Source organism: Cervus elaphus, chromosome 31, assembly GCF_910594005.1.
Source record: "Cervus elaphus chromosome 31, mCerEla1.1, whole genome shotgun sequence".
NCBI lineage: Eukaryota > Metazoa > Chordata > Mammalia > Artiodactyla > Cervidae > Cervus > Cervus elaphus.
The window spans coordinates 26,999,772-27,026,086 of NC_057845.1; the positions used below are offsets into that span (position 1 = coordinate 26,999,772).

Consider the following 26,315-nt stretch of genomic DNA (forward strand, 5'->3'; position numbering starts at 1 on the left):
GCAGATTGGAAATGGCAGAAGGCAGAAGTAGGATGAACTCAAAAACTGTTCCCTAGAAATTACCTAACTGAAGATAAATGATTGAAGTCAAATGAGTAGAAACTTGTGGACAGGTGGATTAACAATGACCTGATATATTCATGAAAATAAAAATGGCAAAAGGGGAAGAGAGTGAAAATGACTAGAAAAGCATTCCATGAAATAATGGCAAAATTTTCCTAGAGGTAAAAAAAAAAAAAACAAAAGCATAAAGCTCCAAGAAACTTTATGAATATCAGCATAATAAATAAATTAGAACACTTAAACATATCATAGTCTAACTTCTGAAAAGCTAAAAAAATTAAAGAGAAAGCCTTGAAAGAAACCAAAGGAAAAGATGGACTGAAATTATATCTACTTTCTCCTCAGGATCAGTAAAAACAAGGAGACAATGAAATAATTAAACTGCTGAAAGGTAAAGGCAAAAACAACAACTTGAAAAAAAAATCCACAGATTTCTATATCTGGTGAATATATCCTTCAAAACTGAAGGTAAAATAAGGCTGTATTCAGATAAAGGCTGAGAGCATTTATTGCCAAAAAACAAAACTGCACCACAAAAATGTTAAATGAACTTCTTTGGGACAAAGAGAAATAACACCAGATGGAAACCTTAAACTACAAAGAAAAAGGATAAATTAAAGGCAATTTTTTCTCTCTTAATTTCTTATAAAAACTATTTTAAAGCAAAAATTTGTAGTATATCATGCAGTTTATAACATATCAATATAACATTACAAAAAAGGAAGTGGAGGTAGCCAAATTATGCTGGTGCAGTTTTTACTTTCTACTTAAAAAAACACAATAGCAACACCAAGGAGACTATTATCATTTAAGTATGAATATTAAGATATGGCAACCTGCCCCAGTATCCTTGCCTGGAAAATTTCCACCATCAGAGGAGTCTAGCGGGCTACAGTCCATGCGTCACGGAGTTGGAGACAACTAAGTGAGCATTCACACATGCATATATTTATACCTAGCATAGTAATTTAAAACTTAATATTAACAGTATAGCTTAAACGTGCATAGTCAAAGATCTAAAAGAGGAATGAAAATGGAATGCTAATATATATTTGTTATGCATGTTTGAATATATACACATGATGACAAAATAACAGATTCAAACCCAACTGTACAAATGATTACATTAAAACTAAGCTTCCCTGGTAGCTCTGATGGTAAAGAATCTGCCTGTAATGCAACCCAAGTTCGAACTGGGTCAGGAAGATGCCCTGGAGAAGGGAACGGTTACCCACTCCAGTAGTCATATATGATTTTTCCAGTGGTCATGTATGGATGTGAGAGTTGGACTATAAAGAAGGCTGAGCACCGAAGAATTGATGCTTTTGAACTGTGGTGTTGGAGAAGACTCTTGAGAGTCCCTCGGACTGCAAGGAGATCCAACCAGTCCATCCTAAAGGAGATCAGTCCTGAATATTCACTGGAAGGACTGATGTTGAAGCTGAAACTCCAATCACCTTTGGCCACCTGATGTGAAGAGCTGACCCATTGGAAAAGACCCTGATGCTGGGAAAGACTGAAGGCAGGAGGAGAAGAGGACGACAGAGGACAAGATGATTGGATGACATCACTGACTCGATGGACATGAGGTTGAGTAAGCTCCGGGAGTTAGTGATGGACAGGGAAGCCTGGTGTGCTGCAGTCCACAGGGTAGCAAAGAGTTGGACAGGACTAAGCGACGGAACTGAACAGAACTCACTCCATTATTCTTGCCCGGAGAAAACCATGGACAGAGAAGCCTGGCGGGCTACAGTCCACGTGCTCGCAAAGAGTAGGATATGACTGAGCTACTAACACTTCCACTTTTCATCCTATTTTACAGGCATAGACAATATTATTAGATGATTATATTGATAATATTAGACTAAAATTTAAAAAATCAAGACTACCCAGCTTTGAGAGATACACCACAAATATTAATTTACACATAAGTTAAAAATACATGGATGGGAAAAAAGTATAACATTCAAACATTAAGTATAATAAAGCTGTATCATTATATTAATACCAAACACTGTAAAAGTCAAGACCAAAAAATTAAAGGATAGAGAGACATTTCACAATGATACAAATGTTAATAACAATCTTAATTAGTAGCCTAGTAAGACAGATTGAAAGCACATTAAAAATTAACAGAATTAAATATATTTAAAATTATAAATCTTTACAACTAGACTTACAACTGTAATTATAGTTGAAAATTTTATCATCCTCTCTTACTGAGAAAAACTTCATATTGTTAAGATGTCCATTCTGCATAAAATGGTCTATAGATTCAATACAACCCTAATATAAATTTAAGCAGATTTTTTCTTTTGTAGGTAATAGCAAAGTTATTCTCAAACTTTTGAAACTTTAAAGAACCTAAAATAGCTACAATAATTTTAAAAAGAAAAATATGGAGGAACAAACCATAATTTTAAGATGTTAATGATATAATAATCAAGAAAGTTTGTATATTTGTTATTCGGCAGAACAAAGATAAAAAGTCAACAGAACGGAAGAGAAAGTCTAGAAACAGGCCCAAACATATAATACAAATTGATTTCAACAAAAGTGCCAAGGCAATTAAATTGACCAAGGAAGGTCTCCTGAATAAATCATGCTGGAATGACTGGATAAACATATGCAAAAAAAAAAACCCACCTTTTTCCCCTTCTTCACACTACACACAAAAATCAATTTGATATACATCATTGACTCAAACGTAAAAGTTAAAATGATAAACTTTCTGGAAGACAACGCAGGCATAGATTCATGCCATTGGAGTAGGCAGATGTTTTAAGAATAAAATGGCTGTGAACATTTCTAATAGATAAATCAAACTTCAGCAAAATTAAAATCTACTCACCAGAAGATACCATTAATAAAATGCAAAGGCAAGTCAAACTGAGAGAAAACATTATACATATATATTTATATACCCACATATATGTCCACACATATTAAATACATGAGAAAGGACTTACATCTAGAATATATTTTAAAATATTCTATGAATCAATAGCAGAAACATAAACAGGCTCCCTAAATGGGCAGAAGACTTAGCAACACAAAAAAAGATAAAGGTATGGCTGATAAACATATGAAGAAAAGTTCAACATCATAAGGCATTAGAGAAAGACAAATTAAACCACAGAAGGAGATCTTGTATCCTCCAGAATACCTACAGATACTAAAGATCGTGAAGATGTAGAGCAGTTAGGCCAGTTATGCCACTGAAGAGAGTATAAAGTGGCAAAATCATGTTGGTAAACTGATTATCTTTTATAAACTTAAACATACACTTAACATACAACCCAGCAATTCCACTTCAAACTATTTACCCTCCCCACCCATAGAAAGAAAACATGTACATAAAAGTACTTCTACAATAACATTTCTAGCAGTGCATTCATAATAGCCCAAAGCTGTAAATAATCTAAATGTCCACTAATAGAAGAATGAACGGACACATTGTGATATATTCATACAATATAATTTGACAAAGGATGAGATGGTTGGATGGCATCACTGACTCGATGGACATGAGTTTGAGCAAGCTCCAGGAGTTGGTGATAGACAGGGAAGCCTGGCATGCAGCAATCCATGGGGTTGTAAAGAGTTGGACATGACTGAGCAACTGAACTGAACTGATAATTCCACTCAGTAATTTTAAAAAAAGAATGAACTATTGATTTCTGTTAACTAGTGGATGGATTTCACAAACATGTCAAGTGAAAGAAGCCATATCAAAAGAGTACATGCTGAATCATTCCATTTACATGAAGTTAAAACATAGGCAAAACCAATCTATTGGGATAAATATCTAAACAGCAACTGACTATAGTAATAGAGATAGCCTGGAAAAGGGAATGAGGAAAACTCTTGCAATGACAGATACGTTTTATTATCTTGATTAGACTTGTTGTCAGGTGGGCATATACATTCATCAATACTCAGATTGGACACTTAGATATATGCAATTCACTGGATGTAAAATTTCCTTCCATAAAAAGAAGTGACTACCTACTCCCTAGTTTGATATTCATTTTAAAATTAACTTTTAACATATAAGATTTACTAAATGCTATCACACAACTAATATAAAATACCAGCTAATATAAAGTATCAAGCAAATATTGTGAGACCTACAGTTCCAAAATTAGAAAAGACATTATAATCAGCATTGGAAGTATTCCCATACTATTTGGAGCTTCTCTGATGACTCAGCAGTAAAGAATCTGCCGGCAATGCAGGAGACCCAATTTCGATCCCTGGGTCAGGAAGATACCCTGGAGGAGGTAATGGCAACACTCTCCAGTTGCCTGGAAAATTCCATAGATAGAGGAACCTAGCAGGCTACAGTCCATGGGGTCACAAAGAGTTGGACATGACCGAGCACACATTTCAGTTGTATGACCCATTAGCAAAAATAATCCCATGACAAAAGCTACTATCATCGCATTTTTCTGACATATAAAAAGTTGTATTTAATGCATACAAATTGATAGCTTGGGAGAGAATTGTTCAGCCATGAAACCAACACCACAATCTATGCCATAACAATACCCATCACCTCTCAACTATCACTACTTTTTAAATTGGTACAAGTATATTTAACTATCAGAGCGCTCTTTCTTCAATTGTGTTACAAAGATATTTATATGAAGTTGTAATAAAGACTCTTTTGAGCACTTTTTACAATTCTTTCTAGAGTCATTTCTAGTGATAAGCTTTTTAATTAGGATATTTGGGAATGTCCTGATACTTAAATTTAGGTTTAAAAAACAAAAATTAGAGAAAAATTAGAGAAAAGAAAACTCTTAACAATTACTAGTAATTATAGTTTTTAGCTTTACATATAATAGTAAATTTTAAATTTACTTAGTAAAATTTCTAATTTTCCCTAAGACTTAAAATAAATAATGTTAAATTACTCAGAGGTAACAGAAGATCCTTACTCTATAAGTAGAAATTTCATTGTAAAAGTAAGGTTAGATTCAATTTAGATTTAATACAGATCTCTGAACTGTGGAGCTAACAATATTTCTGAGACACAAACACGATGAGAAGAAAGGCTTACTTTCCTTTAAAATAAATAAATACTACACTTTCACAGTACACCATTAGGGTCACTTGTATGCTTAAAGTATGGTGTCCTCTGGGGAGAGGGGGAGGGTACTAAGAATAAAAATAGTAACATACCAGAAAATATGCTGGGGACTTCACAATAATAGAAGGCAACTATGGAAAGAGCTATTAATATTACCTTAAAAATAAGAGTATACAAATAAGATCAAACTGAAAGAATATAATACTTTGCATCAAAGTATTGTTATTTGAAATAACTTTATTCTGGTTTTTTTTGGTTATTTAGATGTGGTTGAGATAGATAATGGTGACAGGCTATAACTTAAGGCCTATGTAAAGGGAAATCTGAGAATATAAAGCAGTAAAATATCAGCTAGTCTGATGGATAGTCAAATAAAGGAAAAGGGTTGAGGTGCTTCACTGAAATTAAGTGCTTTGTTGCATTGAAAGCAAACTCAAAGATTTGGTCATCTTAGGATAGCTCTCTCATGGGGAAAAAAATGGTCAGAGCTTCTCAGTAAAAATCAATATGGTTGAATCCTTCAAACAACCTGAAAACACATAAACAGAATATGAGAGCATGCATGTTATCTTTTTAACATAGTATGCATCTGACAAGCTGTAAAATGCCTGGTGCAATAAATATTGGGGAATAAAAAAGTGAATTAAATTAAGAAAAAATTTGTTTTCATTTGAGACAGGCTAAAAAATCAGTTCACTTCTGACTCTCATGGAGGTTGACACCTCTAAATAGGTGTGATACAAATCATGCCTCGATGGAAAAAATTGTAAGTTTGGTTATTTAGATAGCTAACGAGACACTGGTTGAGATAACTAATGGTGAGAGTGTGGACTCCAGGAGACAGATCTGGTTTGAGAAGACACTGGCCACATAACCAACTTGGGCAAGCTGGATAACCCCTCTAAAGCCTCCAACTAAAATGGGGATCACAATAAATTCTGCATTGTATTATAAGGAACAACAGGAAAAAATATATAAACTGTTTAGTACAATGAGTGGTAATAGTAATTGCTCAAGAAATGTTTATCACTATTATTATTAAGTTATTATTATTACTATAATTATTATTAGCAGCAGCATCAATTTCTATTATTTTGAGTGCCAAAATAAAAGACTAAAAAGTCTAACTTTAAGTCAATCAAATTAAATGACTGTAATATTCTCAGTGGATAGATCACTAGAGAAAGCACTTAGTTAATATTTTGGAAGAGCTTGGTTCTCTTGAATTTTACGTGTAACTGGACCATTTAGCTGAAACCTTTCCTAATTTATACATCTCTGAGTTTCCTCATATCTCTTATATGGTATCATTATCTAGTCCTAGGAATTCTTCCCACTTCACTCTCAGGGGTGGAGTTTCCCACAGTCCTCTACTCCATCAGGTCAACTGCTATTACCCTAAGTTTTTCCTCCCAACCTTAATCTCCTAGACATCATGAAAAGAAAATCTCATTCCCGCACCAGCAAAGAATCCCTGAAACATCTAGCCCCTCCTTATCCCATTCTTGCCCATTACCACTGGGGCAAGCACAGCTCCTTAAGGAGACAGGTTCTTGATGTTTCAAATTAAAATTCTGAATACATTTGTCATAGAATCACTGTCAGGTCTCATGTATAGGCTCTTTATTAACATTAATTTCATGCCTTAAGTATATATGGTTGGTTGATTGGCTTAGTCACTAAGTCGTGTCCAACTCTTGTGACCCCATGGACTGTAGCCTGCCAGGCTCCTCTGCACATGGAATTCTCCAGGCAAGAATACTGGAGTGGGTTGCCATTTCCTTCTCAAGTATATATATTATTAATAATTTATAAATAATTTTCTTGGACAGATTTAAGAATTAAGTATTATAAATTTTAATTTGAATAATAATCATTTCAAAGTTAAAACAACAGATTACACTTCAGGGGAAAAAAAATCTCTCCTGTATAAGTGAAAAAGTACCTAATTTTTCCCTCTAGAACATTTTATGACAGATTTTTCTCTAGGATCTTGTATGACAAACTTCTCTCTTTTGAAAAAGAGAAGCTTACAGATCATGAATTAATATGTGAAAGACCATAAAAGGGCTTCAGCTCTTTTCCTCACTGCTCACTAATTCTAAACTGACATAACTAGTTCTCTTTAGCTCTCTTGCTCATAAAAGGAGAGAAGAGATCTTCTATAAAACTTCTAGTCATATTTCCAGAATACCAAGAAATAAGATTTTACCAGAAATTTTTCATCTTTTCAGCACTTAGCTAAATCTAGTTTTTTGCCTTTAAAAAACAGTTTGTTTACCTATAAATCTAAAGGTCAAAGTAAAATAATATATAATTCTAGCTATTAAAAAAACAAACAAAATAAGAACCTACATTAACATTTCCCTCAGCCAACGCAATCCCCTGCCAACACAGGAGACACAGGAGGTGCAGGTTGAATCCCTGGGTCAGGAAGATCCCCTGGAATAGGAAATGGCAAACCACTCCAGTATTCTTACCTGGAAAATTCCATGGACAAAGGAGTCTGGAGGGCTACAGTCCATGGGGTCCCAAAAAAGTCAGACGAGACTGAGCAACTAAGCATACACACACATACACACACTTAACACATCTTTCAATCTCAAAGATATCTGATAATCAAAAAAGAGCAAAGCTATGAAAAATAAGTAAAAATGGCAATTAATCTACCATTATTATTACCATTATAGGGCTTCCATGGTGGCTCAGATAGTAAAGAATCTGCCTGCAATGCAGGAGACTTGGATTAGATCCCTAGGTTGGGAAGATACCCTGGAGAAAGGAATGGGCTACCCACTCCAGTATTCTGAATTGTAGAATCCACGGACAGAGGAGCCTGGAGGACTACAGTCCATGGGGTCACAAAGAGTCAGACACGACTGAGCGATTAAGCACAATTACTGTTCCATGTATACTTTGACTTATTTTTAAAAATTTAAAGAAATGAAAAAAAAAACCAATGACTTACATTTCAAAAATAAACAATACTGAAGAAATACTGAATACTCTTCAAAGCTTACTTAATATTTCTCACTCTTCTGATAAAATATAAGCTATTTAGATATTAAAGGATAAACAGAGTTGTATTTTGTGACCAAAATTTTGTGATTATATTTTATTGTGATTAAATTTCATTGATTATATCAACTGCTCCTTGATATTCAGTATTTAGGAACAACTGTTAAAACTGAATATGGGTTTCCTAACACATTAATAAAAAGAAGGACAATAACAAAGGCAATAATGAAAAAAGAATCTAATATGAATTTTTTGTCCAAATAAATAACTGTCAACTACAAAAAGACAACCAATTGGGTTAAAGAAAAAGAATGATACAACAGAAGCAAAATATCACTGAAATTCACCAAAATTTCCCAAAATAAGAAGACTTGCTGTTCTGCCTATTGTGGCGGCCATATGTGTCTTTCAGCCATAATCCCCAAAGACAAGAATGGAGTCTTTCAAAGCCTCTGATTACATCCCTGTTTTAGGACCACCTCAGGCAGCCTAAAGGTTCTGTTAATCAATTAGCTGAGGTCCATGCTAAGCCCAGAAAGGGAACACTGGAAGGAGACAGGCTGGAGCACATGGAACAAAGCTATCTATAGCCGTGGGCAAGCTTTTCTTGTCCATATGCACACAAGCCATTGTTCCATTCCTGAAGAATCACATTAATCAATGCTCACAGGCTGCACCTCTGAAACAGAGAGCTGGCTGTTCATCAGTGATTTATTACAGAGCCAAGCATGCATTTGACATGAAGCAAGTAGGTAGTTTGGGAGCTGCCATTGGTGGGGAGAAGGAAGGAATGGTTTAGAGTGTTGAGGGGTGCTAATGCCGACACAAATCAGCTCCCTTCAGTAGTCAGAAAAATATGGCTGCTGACAATTATGGGTACAAACATCCATGCTTTCCTTGAAGGCTAAGGACATTATTTTGATCAGCACAATGGGGGAAATGCTGAGATTTTAAATTTAAAAAAGAAAGGGAAGGGAAAAGAGGAGAGAGAAAGAAAGGAAGAGAGAGAGGAAGAAAGAAAGAAAAAGGAAATCAATCCAAATGGGCATGGGTTGTAACCAGTGAGAAAGGGTGTCCTTCTTTTTCGGAATGGTTTAAACTTTTAAAATGAATCTGTACTTACGGGATGTATTTTTAAGTGCTTTCATTGGAAAGCATGTCATATCTATACATTGTCCTATAGTGTGAGAAGAACTACTTAGAAGGTCCAGCATAAAATAAAGTAGAAGATTAAAAATGTGTCACATAATTGAAAAGTTGCATAATTGAAAAGTCTCTTGTTTAACTAACCAGAAACATGAGTGTATCCGTTAAAAAAACAACATTTTCCTTGGGGGAAAAGGCACTTGTGCTTTGGCAGCATTTAGCATTGTTATCATAAAAGATGATAAAGTAAAATTCATTTAAGCAGGAAACAGTGGTTGTGTTGTGGTACTTGCTTTAATTCTCAACATAATTTCTTTTGAGCCCAAAGCCATTTTTAGAAACAACAATCACATATTTTAAAACAAAAATCTGGATACAACATTTGATGTGCTTCAGATGACCTATTTGGCAACGGAAGATAACTTTTCTGCATTGGGACTCTTCTAGAAAGTAAGGACCATACTTTTGTCATACACTTAGAAGTGATTCTCAAAATTTCAAAACTGGGAAGAATGAATGTTCAATTAATCCTGTTAGATAAAAGTAATTATTCATCACCATTCACATATCTTCAACTGCTCAAGACATCAAAACCTTCAGAGACTTAAGACTATAAGAAACAGCTGCTTTTGGCCAGTTACGTTCTGGGCTGTCAAAAATCATAATACTCAAACACCACCTTCACCCTATTAAAACTAGGAAAATGTTCAAATAGGTATGTTGACTTGTAGCAAGAATTTTAACTTGATTTAAAATAAAGAAGAGGATTATTATACTCTGCTTTCTTTGCTTTAGTTTCCTCAGCTGCAAAATGGAATAATAGTACTAAACAACAGGGTTGTTTTGGTAAGTGTTCAATGAATATTTCCACTTGTTTAAATTATAAAATGTTGATCCATGTAATAATTTTATCAGGGTTTTAAAAATACTCTTCTTATTTTTATTCATCTTATATTCACAAAGGATAAAAAAGGTGGGGAACAAAGAAGAGGAATTCCTTCTTAATTGTGGTCTTAAATTAATACCACCACTAATACCAACAATGAACACATCTGCCTACATAAAAATCATTCTTAGTTGATAACTGGACAGAGTCAGAAGAGCAAAAGTAAGAAAAGGCAACAATGTTGTATGACTTGCTCCCATCACCTAAGCATGGGAATAAGCATGCGTGTGCATATACTCCCACACACACACAGACACACACACACATATTAGGTTCTGCTACCTATCTACAGGTACGTTTCTGTAAGGAAACAAGCTAGTCAAGTTGCGAATGTGACCATTCTCATTTGAACCTCAAAGATCTAGACTAGGGATTCCAAAGCGTGGCTGGACAACAGAATCACCCGGATCTTTAAAAATTCCAAAGTCAGGCCATACTTCAGCTCCACTAATTCATAGTCTTGGGTGAGGAGAGTGAAATAGGGTGGGGAACACAAATAAGAGTTTATAGAAGCCCTCCAAGTGATTCCATTGTGCAGATGAATGTGAGAACCATTTATATTTCAAAAGTAATTTCCAGGCAGGTAACATACTTAGGGGACTTCCCAGGTAGCTCAGTGGTAAAGACTCCACCTGCCAATGCAGGAGATGCAGGGGACAAGTGTTCAATCCTAGGCTTGGGAAGATCCCCTGGAGGCAGAAATGGCAATGCACTCCAATACTCTTGCCTGGAAAATCCCATGGATAGAGAAGACTTGGCAGGCTGCAGTCCATAGGGTCTCATAGAGTTGGACATGACTGAGCATGCACATACATAGCGCCCCTAGATTGATCAAAACAGCATATTAGGAGGAATTACTTCAGTGGAACTCATCTCCTCTGATGAACATACTAAAAATACATCTATATGTGAAACAATTCTCACCAATAACTAACTGGAAACTGGCTGAAAGACTCCTCCTGTACAATCAAGGTTGTAAGAAAGATCCACATGTAATTGGGTAGAAAGGGAAGAAAAGTGATCAGGTCAGGACCTGTGACTCTGGGAGAAGATAGAAAGGAAAAGGGAGTGTACACAGTCAGAGACCCACCCTGGCAAGTGAGAGGTGAGAGCCACAGACTAGATGCTCCAGTCCTAGGGTCCTACACAGGAGAGACAAGTTCTCTTGGCTGCTTGGAGGACCACTGGGACTAACAAAAGGCCATTGGGAAGCCTCAACTCTACTCATGAGGAGCACGCAAGTGCTGCTTTGCCCACAGGACAGGCATAGAGGTTTCCTGTGACCACCCTGGTATGCAGCCCAGGCCAAGCCAAACAAACACTCCAGGCCAACATACTCCGAGGCACAGGCCTGGCAGCACTGGATCTTGAGCTGCCACAACTGGGGAGAAAACTTGAGCACGGGACACAGAAGTGACTCAGTCCTGGGGCAATGCCTGGATGGGGCAGCAATGGCCATCACTGGCACTTCCTCAAGCATCAGAAGCAGCCCAAAACTCTGATGACGGTAGCTCCATCCCAGATCATGCCCTGATACATGCTGAGAGTTCATGAGGGCCCAAAGTGCCCTCCATCCAGGACAGGGTCAGTGGAAGATGGGTGGAGTAGTCAGCTGTGGGAGACAAAAAAAGACTTGGATCCATCCAAGGCTGCATCTGAGCAGAGGAAGTAAAAACAATGGCATCTACACAGGTAGCATGTTAGAGATAGCTCAGACCTCTGTCTGTAGCCAACACAATCTAAGTGCCAGCATGGGTTCCCTCCACCCCTTCCTTCAGCCCCACCCAGCTCTGGGGCAACAGTCCAATGCAGGGACAGGGCAAAGCAAACACTTAAAAGGAACAGAGCCAACCCCAGCCTGACTCTCAGGGTTCGGCTGCAGCCAACTTGGGATCAGACCCTGCCCCAACAGACTGTGACGGCCACCGAGTAAAGAAGTCCCGGCTAACACTTGGCTCAAGTTTTAGGCCCTCTTTTTCGGCCCCGTCACTTACCAAGGTGATACTTGAGAGCACATTCTGATTAAAGATGTGAACTGAGTCCCGCCAAAGGCAATGCGAGTATGCAGTCTATATAGGGATAGTCCTACATAAAAATGCTCCTTCAAGACTGCAATAGGTAACTATTTCACCTAAGTTCACAGAGGCTGAGAAAGTTAAGCAAAATCAAAAGGCAGAGGAACTGGTCTCAAATGAGAGTATAAGAGAAAACATCTGAAAAAAAAAAAGAAACCAATAAAACAAAATAAACAATTTAATAGACAAAGAATTCAAAGTATTGATAATGAGAATGTTAACTGAAGTAGAGGAAATAATAGATGAACACTGAGAATTTTAACAAGGAACTAGAAAATATTTTTAGAATTCAGAAATAAAGAATAACTGAAACAAAAAACAAACTAGAAGGAATGAACATAAGTCATCAGGAAGATAGAAAAATGAAAATCACCCAACCAGGAAACAAAAAGAGAATCAAACTTTAAAAAAGAAGACAATTGAAGAGATCTTTAAAGGAACCAGACTTCAAATTGCCAAAATCCAATGGATCACAGAAAAAAAAACAAAAGAATTCCAGAAAAACATCTACTTCTCCTCTATTGACTACACCAAAGCCTTTGACTGTTGTGGATCACAACAAACTGTGGAAAATTCTTAAGAGGTGGGAATACCAAACCACCTTACCTGCCTCCTGAGAAATCTGTACAGGTCAAGAAGCAGCAGTTAGAATTGGACATGGGACAACATACTGGTTCCAAATAGAGAAAGGAGTATGTCAAGGCTGTATATTGTCACCCAACTTATTTAACGTCTATGCAGAGTACATCATGCGATATGTCAGGCTGGATGAACCACAAGCTGGAATCAAGATTTCTGGGAGAAATATCAATAACCCCAGGTATGCAGATGATATCACTTATAGCAGAAAAGAGAAGAAGAAGTGAAGAGCCTCTTGATGAAAGCGAAAGAGCAGAGTGAAAAAGCTGGCTTAAAACTCAACATTCAAAAAACAAAGACTATGGCATCTGCTCCCATCACTACATGGCAAATAGATGGGGAAACAATGGCAACAGTGACAGAATTTATTTTCTTGGGCTCCAAAATCACTGGAGATGGTGACTGCAGCCGTGAAATTAAAAGACGCTTGTGCCTTGGAAGAAAAGCTATGACCAACCTAGACAGCATATTAAAAAGCAGAGATGCTACTTTGCCAACAAAGGTCCATCTAGTCAAAGGTATGGTTTTTCCAGAAGTCATGTATGGATGTGAGAGTTGTACCATAAAGAAAACTGAGCACTGAAAAATTGATGCTTTTGAACTGTGGTGTTTGAAAAGATTCTTGAGAGTCCCTTGGACTGCAAGGAGATCAAACTAGTCAAACCTAAAGGAAATCAGTCCTGAACATTCACTGGAAGGACTGAGGCAGAAGCTGAAGCTCCAATAGTTTGGCCACCTGATACAAAGAACTGACTCACTGGAAAAGACCCTGATCCTGGGGGAGATTGAAGGCAGTAAGGGAAAGGGATGACAGAGGATGAGATGGCTGGATGGCATCACCAACTCAATGGACATGAGTTTGAGCAAGCTTTGGGAGTTGGTGAAGAATAGGGAAGCCTAGCATTCTGCAGTCCATGGGGTCACAAAGAGTCAGACACGACTGAGACACTGAACTGAACTGAACTGAAGCATTCCAAAGTTCTCCAGAGGAGAAGAAAATGAGAAGGGAGTTGAAAATGCATTAGCTTAAAATTCCCAGAACCTGAAGAAGGAAAGAGATATCCAGGTACAAGAAGCACTGAGGGTCACAACCAAGATGAACCTGAATAGACTCACACCAAAAAATATCATAATGAAAATGACAAAAGTGAAAGAGAGAATTCTAAAAGGAGCAAGACAAAAGCAGAGAGTTGTACACAAGGGAATCCTCAAAAGTTTATCAGTTGATTTTTCTGCAAAAACTTTGCAGGATTGTAGAGTGTAGCATGATATATATAAAATGCTGAAACAGAACACATGCAACCTAGTATATTTTTCTCAGCAAGATTATCATTTATTATCAAAGGAGAGATAAAGAACATTCAGACAAACAAAAACCACATGGGTTTGTCAATACTAATCCTACCATAAATATTAAAGGGTCTTCTTCTTCTCTGAGTGTAGAGAAGTAAGAATCTATAGGAGAGACTTTGCTGGTAGTCCAGTGTTTTAAGTATTGGCACTTTCACTGCTGTGAGCACAAGTTCAATTTCTGGTCAATTAACTAAGGTCCCACAAGCCATACAGTGTGGTCAAGAAAGAAAAAAGAAAAAAAGAATCTACAGGAAAGGGATAATTCTACTAGGAAAGGTAAACATATAAGGAAGAGTTAAGGGATAAACATTAAGATGCAAAGCAAAATACTGAATACACAAAATGTGGGGGGGAGGAGTAAAAACTGTAGATTTTTTTTTAGAATGTGCTTGAACCTAAATAACTTCCAATTTAAAACAAGTAGATGCAGTTATATATCAACATATATGAACCCAATGGTGACCACAAACAAAAAACCTATAATAGATACACAAAAACTCAAAAGAAAGAAACACAAACATACTACTAAAAATCATCAAATCACAAAAGTGGAAACAAAAAGAAGAGCTAATAAACAGAAGAATTTTAAAACAACCAGAAAACAAAATGATAATAAGTGAATACACATCAATAGTTACTTTAAACATTCATGGACTTAATGCTCCAACCAAAAGACACAGGGAACCTGACTGAATAAAAATCAAGACCTATCTATATGCTGCTACAAGAGACACACTTCAGATCTAAAGACACACAGACTGAAAGTGAGAGACTGAAAAAAAGACATTTCATGCAAATAGAAATGACAAGAAGATGGAGGTAAAAATACTCACATGAGACAAAACAGACCTAAAAACAAAAGCTATAAAAAAAGACAAAGAAGGGCACTATAAAATGATAGAGGGATTGATACAAGATATGGATATTATACTTGCTAAAACAGATGCACTCAATTCAGGAGCACCTACATATATAAAGCAATTACCCACAAATATAAAATGGAAAAATTGATATCAATACAGTAACAGTAGGAGATTTCTGCACCCCACTTAATTCAACATATAGATCATTCCAGACAGAAAATCAACAAAGGAATAGTGCTTATATGACACAATAGGCCTACTGAATTTGATAAGATATCTATAGAACATTCCATCCAAAACAGCAGAATACACATTCTTTTCACGTGCACACAGAATCTTCCCTAGGAAAGATCACATGCTAGGCTACAAATCAAGTCTCAACAAATTTAAGATGAGAGAAATTATATTGTTTTTCCAACCACAATGATAAGAAACTAGAATTACAGAAAGAAAAATGGGAAAAGAACAAACACATGAAGACTAAACAACTTACTATGAAAAAACTTAGTCAATGAAGAAATCAAGAGGAAACTAGAAAACACTTTGAGACAAATGAAAACGGAAATATAACTTTCAAAAATCTATGGGATGCAGCAAATGCAGTTCTAAGAGAAAAGTTTATAGCAATAGAAGCCTTCCTCAAGAAGCAAGAAAGATATCAAAGGAACACCCTAACCTATCACCTAATAGAACTGAAAAAAGAAGAACAAGCAAAGCCCAAAGTTAGAAGGAAGGTAAAAATAAAAATCAGAGAGAAAATAAATAAAGCAAAATAAGTAAAAACAAATATAAACAAGTTTGGATTTAATTAAACTTAGAAGCTTTGCAAAGAAAATGAAACCTCTGACAAAGCAAAGACAACCTACTAAATGGCAGAAAACACAAGCAAATAGTGGCTATTAATAGCCAAACACATGGCTATTAACGAGGCTAATATCCAAAACATATGAACAGTTATGGTAAATTCTGTGTCAAAAGAACAACCAACCTAATAAAAAATCAGCAGAAGATTTGAGTTTGAAAATTAATAGACTTTTTTCTCAAAAAAGATATACAGATGGCCAACACCTACATGAAAAGATGCTCAAAAAAGTGTTAATTATCAGAGAAATGCAAATATAAAACCTGAGATTATATCCTCACACCTGTCAGAATGGCTATCATCAAAATGACAGACTTTGTATGTTGGCAAGGATATGGAGAAAAAGAAACTCTCTTACACTGTTGGTGGTAACATAAATTGGTTCATCTGCTGTGGAAAAGAATATGGAGGTGCCTCTAAAGACTAAAAACAGAAAGTACAGAAATACCGTACGAACCCAGCAACTTCACTCCTGGAATTTTGAAATAAAACGTAATTCAAATGATGCATGCACTTCAATGTTCACAGCACTACTATTTATAATAACCAAGATATGAAAGCAACCAAGTGCCCATCAATAGATGAACAGACAGAGAAGATGTAATACATACACACACACACACACATGAATATTACTAAGTTATAAAAAAAGAAATTCTGCCATTTGCAGTGATGTTAATGTACCTAGAGAATATGCTCAGTGAAATAAATCAGAGAAAGACAAATAATTTATGATATCACTTATATGTAGAATCTAAAAATAAAACAAATGGATATATACATTTTTCATGTCCAACTCTCTGTGACCCCATGGACTACAGCACACCAGGCTTCCCTGGATATATACATAGCAAAATAGAAACAGACTTACAGATATAGAAAACAAACTAATGACTACCAATGGGGAGAGGGAAGAAGGCAGAGGCAAAACAGAAGGCCAGGATTTAGAAATACATACCACCATGTATAAAATAGATAAGAAACATGAATACATTGTAAGCACAGGGAATTATAGCCATTATCTTGCAATAACTTGTAAGGAAGTACAATCTATAAAAGTACCAAATGACTATGCTACTATACGTCTGGAACTAATATAATAGTGTAACTCAACAATACATCAATAAAAACATTTTCCCCTCCCAATTTTACTGATATAATTGACATATGCCAAGCTTAAGATGTGTAGTAAAATGGTCTGACCTATGTATATTGTTAAATAATTACCATAATAAGTTTACTTAGCATCCATCACTTCACGTAGATACAAAAAAATAATAATAATAATAAGAGTATGAAAGATTCTCATTCCTGAGTGGGAACAAAAAGATGGTATAACAAAGTATTCTCTGGATTTTTGACTTGGATATAACAAATGCTTGTTAATGGTACAACTTACATGGTAAATGGTAGAACTCATATGTGACACAGTAAACAAAAATATAAAATACAGAGAGTGTTTATTTTATACATCATTTCCAAATATATATATATGCTATATTTTCCATCTATATTTCATATAAAATACATATATATTTTATACCAAGTATAGATGGTATAGTTCCAGTAGTTGGGTCATCTGATGTGAACAGACGACTCATTGGAAAAGTCCCTGATGCTGGGAAAGATTGAGGGCATGACTGGGCAATGAAAAGTCCCTGATGCTGGGAAAGATTGAGGGCATGACTGGGCAATAAATTTGACCTAATTAAACTTAAAATCCATAGCAAAAGAAATCACTGACAAAAAGACAACCTACTGAATGGGAGCGAATACTTGCAAATAATACTACCGATAAAGGCCGAATCTCCAAAATTTATAAATAGCTCATACTATAAATATGTATAAATACTTATATGTATACATACAAATATTCCATCTCCATCCAAAAAGTAATTTTTCTATTTTTTTATATCATGTCTCTTTTCACTCATTTTGTAAACTGAGGAAATAAAACCAAAGGATGAAGCAGGCACAGTCTAGATATTGACAGAGAAGAACAGGAAGCCCAAAGGCACCAATAATGTCAGTTCAGTCAGTTCAGTCGCTCAGTCGTGTCTGACTCTGTAACTCCATGGACTGCAGCACGCCAGGCCTCCCTGTCCCTCATCATCTCCCGGAGTTTGCCCAAGTTCATGTTCACTGCATCAGTGATGTGGTCCAGCCATCTCATCCTATGACACCCTCTTCTCCTTCTGCCCTCAATCTTTCCCAGCATCAGAGACTTTTCCAGTGAGACGTCTATTCACATCAGATGACCAAAATACTGGAGCTATACCATCTATATTTGGTATAAAATACACATATATTTTATACCAAATATAGATGGAAAATATAGCAAAGTTTACTCAAACTCATGTCCATCGAATCGGTGATGCCATCCACCCATCTCATCCTCTGTCATCCCCTTCTCCTCCCCCCTTCAATCTTTCCCAGCATCAGGGTATTTTCAAATCAGTCAGCTCTTCACATCAGGTGGCCAAAGTATTGGAGTTTCAGCTTCAGCATCAGTCCTTCCAAAGAATATTCAGGACTGATTTCCTTTAAGATGGACTGGTTGGATCTCCTTGCTGTCCAAGGGACTCTCAAGAGTCTTCTCCAACACCACAGTTCAAAAACATCAATTCTTCAGTGCTCAGCTTTCCTTATAGTCCAACTCTCACATCCATACAAGACTAGTGGAAAAACCATAGCCTTGACTAGACAGACAATTGTTATAACATGCCCGAAACATCCAGGCCCAAAGTATGGGCCAAGGTATTTGTTCTTTCCTCCCACTCACAATTCGATTTATTCTCAGTGTCTGTGCCAGTACTAGCACCCCAGTGTTCACCAAAGTGTGGAGTCATTAACTGACTCCATTTTAAAACAGTAAGTGCCCTTTTGATCTTTACTAATCACAGAATAAACATACTGCTTCCTTTTTTAAAAGTTAAAGCAATTAGAAGGTGAGAGATAACTTAGAGATATTTTTGGAGGATGGAAATCCCACCTGTAAATGCCATGCTTTGTGACTTAATATACCTGGCTGCCATTAAAATTGTGGGTACGTTTCGTTGCAAACTATAATTATCTTATTAAATAACTTACAAAAGTGATTGCTATTCAATGATAATGTTTTAACATCATGGAAATAGTTACTTCTTTGCAATTTAATATTCAACAGAAGGATGCATGGTTATGCCACACTACAGGTAGCTAACTTTAATTCTAGCTTATATACTTCTGTTTCTGTATTAGATGATATCTAGCAATTGGGAAAACTGGAGATCTTTAGTCTCTGAACATAAGTTTTTAAATACCTGTAAATATGACATGGCTATAAAGCAACAACAACCAAAGACATGCTTTAAAAATAAAAATCTCATATTCAAAAACTGATATTAAACACACTTTCATTTAGATATAAAAGAAATGCAAATGCTGCCACATATTTGCAGATTTTTTCCTTACCATTTCTCAACTTTTTTTTGGTCTATTTGTTACAGCGATTGCTTCCTTTAAAATAACATCATCTAGAAAAGCACACATCCTATAGAACCATGGCATCCTCTAAGAATTTGTCAGCATGATAGGTTACCGGTTGGAATTTAGACAATGAGATAAATGCAGATAATTATGAATTGTATTAGGAAGCAAAACTGCTTTCAACAGTATCACTGTTGCTTTAGGACTTCACGTCTACACCACAGTCTGGAGCACTGCAGTTACTCTCAGAGTACCTGGCAGGATAAGCCTCTGGGACCCTGGATGTGTGAAGCTATTATTTCTGGGCTTCGGCAGTAAGAAATATGATCCGCGCCCCAGGAAAAACACTGACACCAGAAGACATGGTAATTTAAAGCCCAACCACAAGAAAACAGAAAGTTCAGTTACATACAATTGTACTTCTCAAAGACAGAATCAATACCGACATATTAACAAGTAGTTGTTAAATTAATATTTAATTTGGTTCAATCAACCACAATTCTAAATAAATTTAAGATTATTTGATAATTTCTATTATTCTTCAATGTTGACATAAACATAGACTCTAAACTAAAAAGTAACTGCTAGATATTTAATCAAAAAATATATGTATAGATTCACAGGTTTTAAATTATTGTATTGAACATTCAGAACATTTTGGCAGGCCTAAGAACATAAATTAAAATTCTTAATCTGCAGACCTGATAAAAGAACATGCATGTTGTTCTTAAAGAAAATACTGATTGCCAAGTTAACTAATGAATTTATATTAATAAATTCACTGGTGTTTTAAAAAGAAACCCTATTACACATTTTTAAATTGGCCCAGGATTTAGCTCCATAAAAATAGTTTCAGGAATGACAGTTTCTATTTCTTTTATCTTTGCCTACATATATAGAAGAATGCACGGACATTTTCACTTACGATTTTGGAGTATTGAAATGTTTCTAAATTGACTTTTTATATTATCTTTAGAAACAAAAAAAAATACTATTTGGGTTATGGAATATGTTAGCCAGTTTCCAATATAAAATAAGATATTATCTCTTTCTCTCAAATTGATGTCATGTTCTAGAATGGAAATAATAAAAAATTGAAAACATGTACTTTTATACTATTAATTTGACAGAAGTTACATAAAAGAAAAAATAAAATAGAAAACGAAATGTAACACCTTTATTCCTCTCATCTGTCTCTTTCTCATTACCCATCCATGAGATATTAACAGCCTCACTACAGAGAGAGAAATTGCTTGTTCTTTTATTGTGAGAATCTTTTCCAGATAAGTGGCAATTTGCATCCTCATGAGCAATATATGGCAATGTCTCATCTGGTCCCATGCAGTATGTAATTTTGCACACAATGTCATGCTGACCTGAAGTAACTAGGATATATTGCTTGCATAAGAAATATAATGGGTAGGGAAAATTTCCACATTCATGTCTTCCAGCCCACGATTTCATTATTCCATGACAATCAAGAATACAGCAGATGCCACACCTGCAAATATTAGGAAGTTAATTAACCAATGAAATATCATTAGGGATTTTCATTCAGCCAACAAAAATAATAATGTAAAGTTCACTCAAATTAGAAACAGCAAAAGTTTTATACAACTCTTCAACATTTACAAAGAAAACAGATCTAATAATTGATGGGAGTGTGCCTTGAAGAAATTTTACTTTAAAATATAGTAAATATAAGAGAGAAGCAATGTAAAACATTAAAACTTGCTACTAATTATAGTAATTTCTGGTATCCAGTAGGGATTTTTTAAATAATGCCATTTATTTTAAAATGCTCTTTTAAATTGTCAGAAAGCTTTTAAAATTATTTTTGACTAAAATCAAGAGGGAAATTTGACTACAATGGAAGTAATGTATCTCTCTAACAGGAATGATTTAAATCTGTGAAAAGTGAGGCCTGACAGGCATAAATTGGCTCCTGTCTTTTGATATTTAGAAGATGCATTAGCTCTCTTTTCTTGACAGAATACAGTATTCCATAGGTAGATTAGACCCCATCAAATGTCTACACTAATAACTTCTGTGATTGCCCACCTTTCCATTATGGTGGCCACTTTTTCCACTGTTTTCTTCCTGTCATTTATTGCTAGGGGGAGGGAAAGATCAGTTTGATGCGATATGAGTGCCCTTTACAGTTCTTTTCAGACAACTACAGTTTCTGTTTCTTACAGTGGACTCTAGGTCCATTGCACATTTAAGAATCCCTGATAAACAACAACCCAGAAAGCAATGGAACTCAGGCAACCACTCAAGTGTCTCTAATCCATGACCACTTAGTATTTTGGCATCTTTCATGATTTTCAAAGCTATTGGCAGGGTAGAATATTTTCTGTGCTCCATGAAATAAATATCTATAGTTTAATTTTTTAAAAAATTAAATAATAAAATGAAATAAAATGTATGATAACATTTTAATACATAGTGAAGCAGAGGTCTATTTAAACATGCAAATCATGTTTGAAATCAAAGAATCATTTTAAGCTCTACATCAAAGAATTCTCTTATCCATCCTACTAACTTCATACAGAATAAATCCCTTTCTGGTTTGCAAAGATGAAGTGATAGAGATTTCTAAAATCTAAACTGATTTTTCTTGCCTTATCTTCTGCTAGCTTCAATACACAATGAATAACTTTTTATATAACTAGATCTTCATTTTGTGTTTTCTTAAGGTAAATAATACAAAATTTCTATAGAATAGTAAAATATTAAAATATTTTTATTGGTACAGAGATGTTTTGTAGCATTTTTCTAAAAGTCCTAGCTATAGAATTGTATTTTTTCTATTGTTTTAATTTTCTTTTACTTGTAAGTCACAAGAAGATAAAGTAGAGAAAGATTTTGAAAGATTGTTTATTTATATAGACAGGATTAATTATATAGATATTCAATAATGAAGAGGTAGCCATAATTTGCACAGGGCAAACAGAAACATAACTCTCTTCAAATACATACAAACAAATAAGTGAAAATCAAAAACGTAATTAAAGTTTTCTACTTTGTATTAACATAATCTTCAATGAGGAATATTCTTTTGGATCCTCTTTTATAACTTCAAATGCCACACACATCATATATACCATAAATATTATGGCTTTTCAATTTGACCAACAGAAAGTCTTAGCTGCTAAACAATTAAATGCTTTCTCCATATTTAGTCAATTTTACTTTCAGATGCTTTGCCCCACAACACCTGCCTTCCAGCTTAACTTCAAAGGAATATGTCATATAAAAGCATCTGAAAGGAGGAGACAAAATCTGACAACCACACTTGTCTCAGTCTTCATTGTTTTAAAAAGTAACTAATAAGCAAATTTATATTACTTCTTAAAAGAACACTGAGGCAATTATTTTTTTAAAAAGGAAAAAAGTTTAGGTAGAAGCATGTCTTGCAAGGAGACTTTTACACGATTCTATTAGAGACAAAGAACAGAGTAGAAAAGAATAGGACACATTGCCTTGATTCATACCCAGGCACTGCCAATTACTCATTCTGTGTAATTTGTAAGTTTACTCATCATCCTGAGAGTAGGTTCCTCATCTATAAATGGGAGCATTGATTTTATTTACCTCAGAGGGTTATTGTAAGAAGCGACAGTGGTTCCACATGAAGCATTTATAACAGAGCCTGACAGAGGGTGGTAAATAAATATTAGGTAATATGCGTACGCTTTTAGATGACTAAAATTTTTATTTGTGTGCGTGTTGTATGTGTGTGCTTTTTTGTGTACACGTGTGGGTAGATATTTCATACCCGAGAAATCCTGGTGAAGAAAGGTAACTTGCTAACATTCACACAGTCAGAAAGCATTAGGGGCAGGATGTGGATCTGAGTATGTCTGACTGACTTCAAAGCCAGCGCCTTAACCACTGTGATAGATCTGTGATAGATGACCTTCTGCAGCTAATGGCGTGCGTGACTGTCAAGACCAAGTCTGATGGCAGAACTGTTTCAATGTAGAGGTCAGGATGATTTTAATCCAAGTACAGGAATTTTATAAATGTGGAGGAGAAAGGATTGTTCTGTGTTTCTCTGTGTTGTTTCATAAAGATATGATTTAGGTCTCACTAATAAGCTTCTTACTCCTGAATCCTGAGGTCTTCCCTGCCGTATTAAGGTTTCTCTGACAATCATGATGAACAGGCCAGCTGTCCAACATCTCTCATAAAACAGTTTCCAATTCACATGGAATCATTTGCTCCAAACTCCTCTCTCCTGTCTTCTTTAGAAAAGCACGCCACAGCTGCATTTCAGCCAGCCTCAAGTAGTGCCTCATCTGTGAGCCATCTCAATGGACAACTAACATTTTGAAGTGCACACAAAATGGGACCAATAGTGCCTTCCTGTTAATTAAAACCATCCTGACAGCCACTGACTTGGCCTCCAAGATGCAGCTTCTCTCTGTGTTTGCCGAGTTGAGTCAACACATCTGTACCTGTAGCCTGGCTCATGATGAATCAAATGTGAAAACTGAAGGGATCCCTAAAAAATAGGAGCACTGGATTTCTTTCTTCTAAGACAAGGATTGCTCCTAGACCAAATATATATGGGTACATACAGTCCAATACTTTGAACATCACTATTATTGATAACAAAGAAATGTTAGACATCCTGATATCTTAGAGCTGCTGTTCTAAAAATGATTTGCTCTCAGGAGCCTTTCGTACTCTTAAAAATCACTGAAGACCCCAAAATGCTCTCATTTATAAGAATTTTATACATTGATACAATTATATTAGAAATTGAAATGGAGAAACATCTAAAATATTTATTAATTTACTTTAAATCAAAAACAAACCTATTTTATGTCAGTAAAAATAAAAAGAAGAAAAACAATTTCTTGAAAAATAACTATTTTCCCAGGCAAATAAAGTTAGTGAAAAGAAAGACAACTGTCTGTCATTTTTGCAGGTTTTTTTTAAAATGTCTAATTAATGAGTAGATAGCTGGATTTTTTTCTATCTACTTCTGCCTTTAGTCTGTTGCAATATATTATTTTGTTGAAACATATGAAGAAAATCCAGCCTTACAAAGACATGTAGTTGGGAAAGGGAGCAATTAATAGCTTTCTCAGATAATTATGAATATACTTCTTTCTACTACAACATTCAATATGTGGTAGTTCTTTAAATGTTAGTAGCAGTGGAAAATCTGAAACCACTTCCGTGAACTTTCTGCAAATCTGTTACATTAAAATCCATTGTTTCACCTTTCAACTTTGAATGGATCTCTCAGCCATACATGATTTTGACTTCATAGACTCCCTGAAAGGATCTCTGGACTACATTGTGAGAATCACTCCTACAAAAAACTCTGAAAAGAATATGAATGCCTTCTTACACTGTTGGTGGGGTTGTAAAATGGTGCAACCACAATGGAAAACAGCATGGAGGTTTCTCAAAAAACTGAAAATTGAACTAACTTATGATCCAGAAATTTCAACTCTGGGTATTTATCTGAAAAAAAAGCACACTAATTGTAAAATATATATGCACTACAATGTTCAATGAAGCATTATTTAGAGTAGTCAAGATATGGAAGCAAATGAACATTACCCACCAATTGATTTTGACTATCAATAGATAAATAAATAGAGAAGATGGTATACACACACACACACACACACACACACAAAATGCACTATTAGTCATTAAAAAAATGAAATATTGCCATACGTAACAAAATGGCTGGATCTAAAGAGTATAATGTTAAGTGAAATAAGTCAGACAGAAAAAGCCAAACACTGTATGATCTTGCTTATATGTGGAACCTAAAACAAAACCAACAAAGCAAAATGAAAACAGATTCACAAATTACAAACTAGTGGCTGCCAAAAGGAAGAGGGGTAGCAAGTGTGCAAATCAAGTGTCGGGGATTAAGAGATACAAACCTCCACTTATGTAATAAGTCACAAGGATGCAATACACAACATAAAGGATATAGTCAGTAATAACTGTAATAACTTTGTATGGGAACAGATGGTTTTCGGATTTAACATGGAGATCATTTCATAATGCATGTTCACGTCAAATCATCACGTAGTATACCTGAAACTAACATAACATAACATAATCTGTCAAATATACTTCAATAAACATTTTTAAAGAGTATGAATGAATAAATCTAGCATAGCAACAAAGCAAGATGTAATAATTATACAAAGAACCTTATAAAAGGGTTCAAGACTTCAGCTAACTTAAACTAGCATTATATGTTTAGCATTATAAACCAGCAAACAGGCCCATCTTGAAGATGCAGTCTTGCAAACTTGGCCAGGTAGAATAGAGTCAGTTGGATTCTAGTCCATTTGCTCCCTTGGCCAAACTGACCCTTTGAAACTATGCAACTTTACATGGTAGTCCAAGTTACACTGATATACTAGGAATGGCAAATCACACATAGTAGGGGAAAAAAAGAAGAAAAAATTTGCTCTTCTGAGTTATAACTATTTGAAATAATTCATGGTATTCTTCAACTTTTATTCTTTCACTTCTGGGGTGTATTCATGACAAGTCTGACAGTTATAAGTTCATGGTAAGTAGAAAATAAGATCAGGTTCAGGTTCCTGCAGAGTGCTTTTATTTCATGACATGTGTATTACCAGCACCAGGAAAAGTGCTTACATAGAAAACATTATAAAAGAAGAAAATCTAATTTTAAATCTTATGATTAAGAGCTTTCTTTTTAAAAAGTGAGCAATCCCCTTCAGTTAAAAGGTGTAAAAATACAAATTTCTAACCATTTGACTGTCTTATAAGA

General features: G+C 35.3%; 1 protein-coding gene and 1 long non-coding RNA gene across 6 annotated transcripts in view; both read right to left on the bottom strand.

Moving 5' to 3' along the window:
* ROBO1 (roundabout guidance receptor 1) overlaps positions 1 to 26,315 on the bottom strand; it is a 443,607-nt gene that overhangs the window by 292,945 nt on the left and 124,347 nt on the right. The gene's annotated exons all lie outside the window — the stretch shown is intronic.
* Positions 20,464 to 24,930, bottom strand: LOC122687566. The gene is made up of 2 exons (XR_006339172.1): positions 24,897 to 24,930; positions 20,464 to 21,029 (listed from the first exon to the last, which is right to left on the bottom strand). It is a non-coding gene; the product is annotated as an uncharacterized LOC122687566 (long non-coding RNA).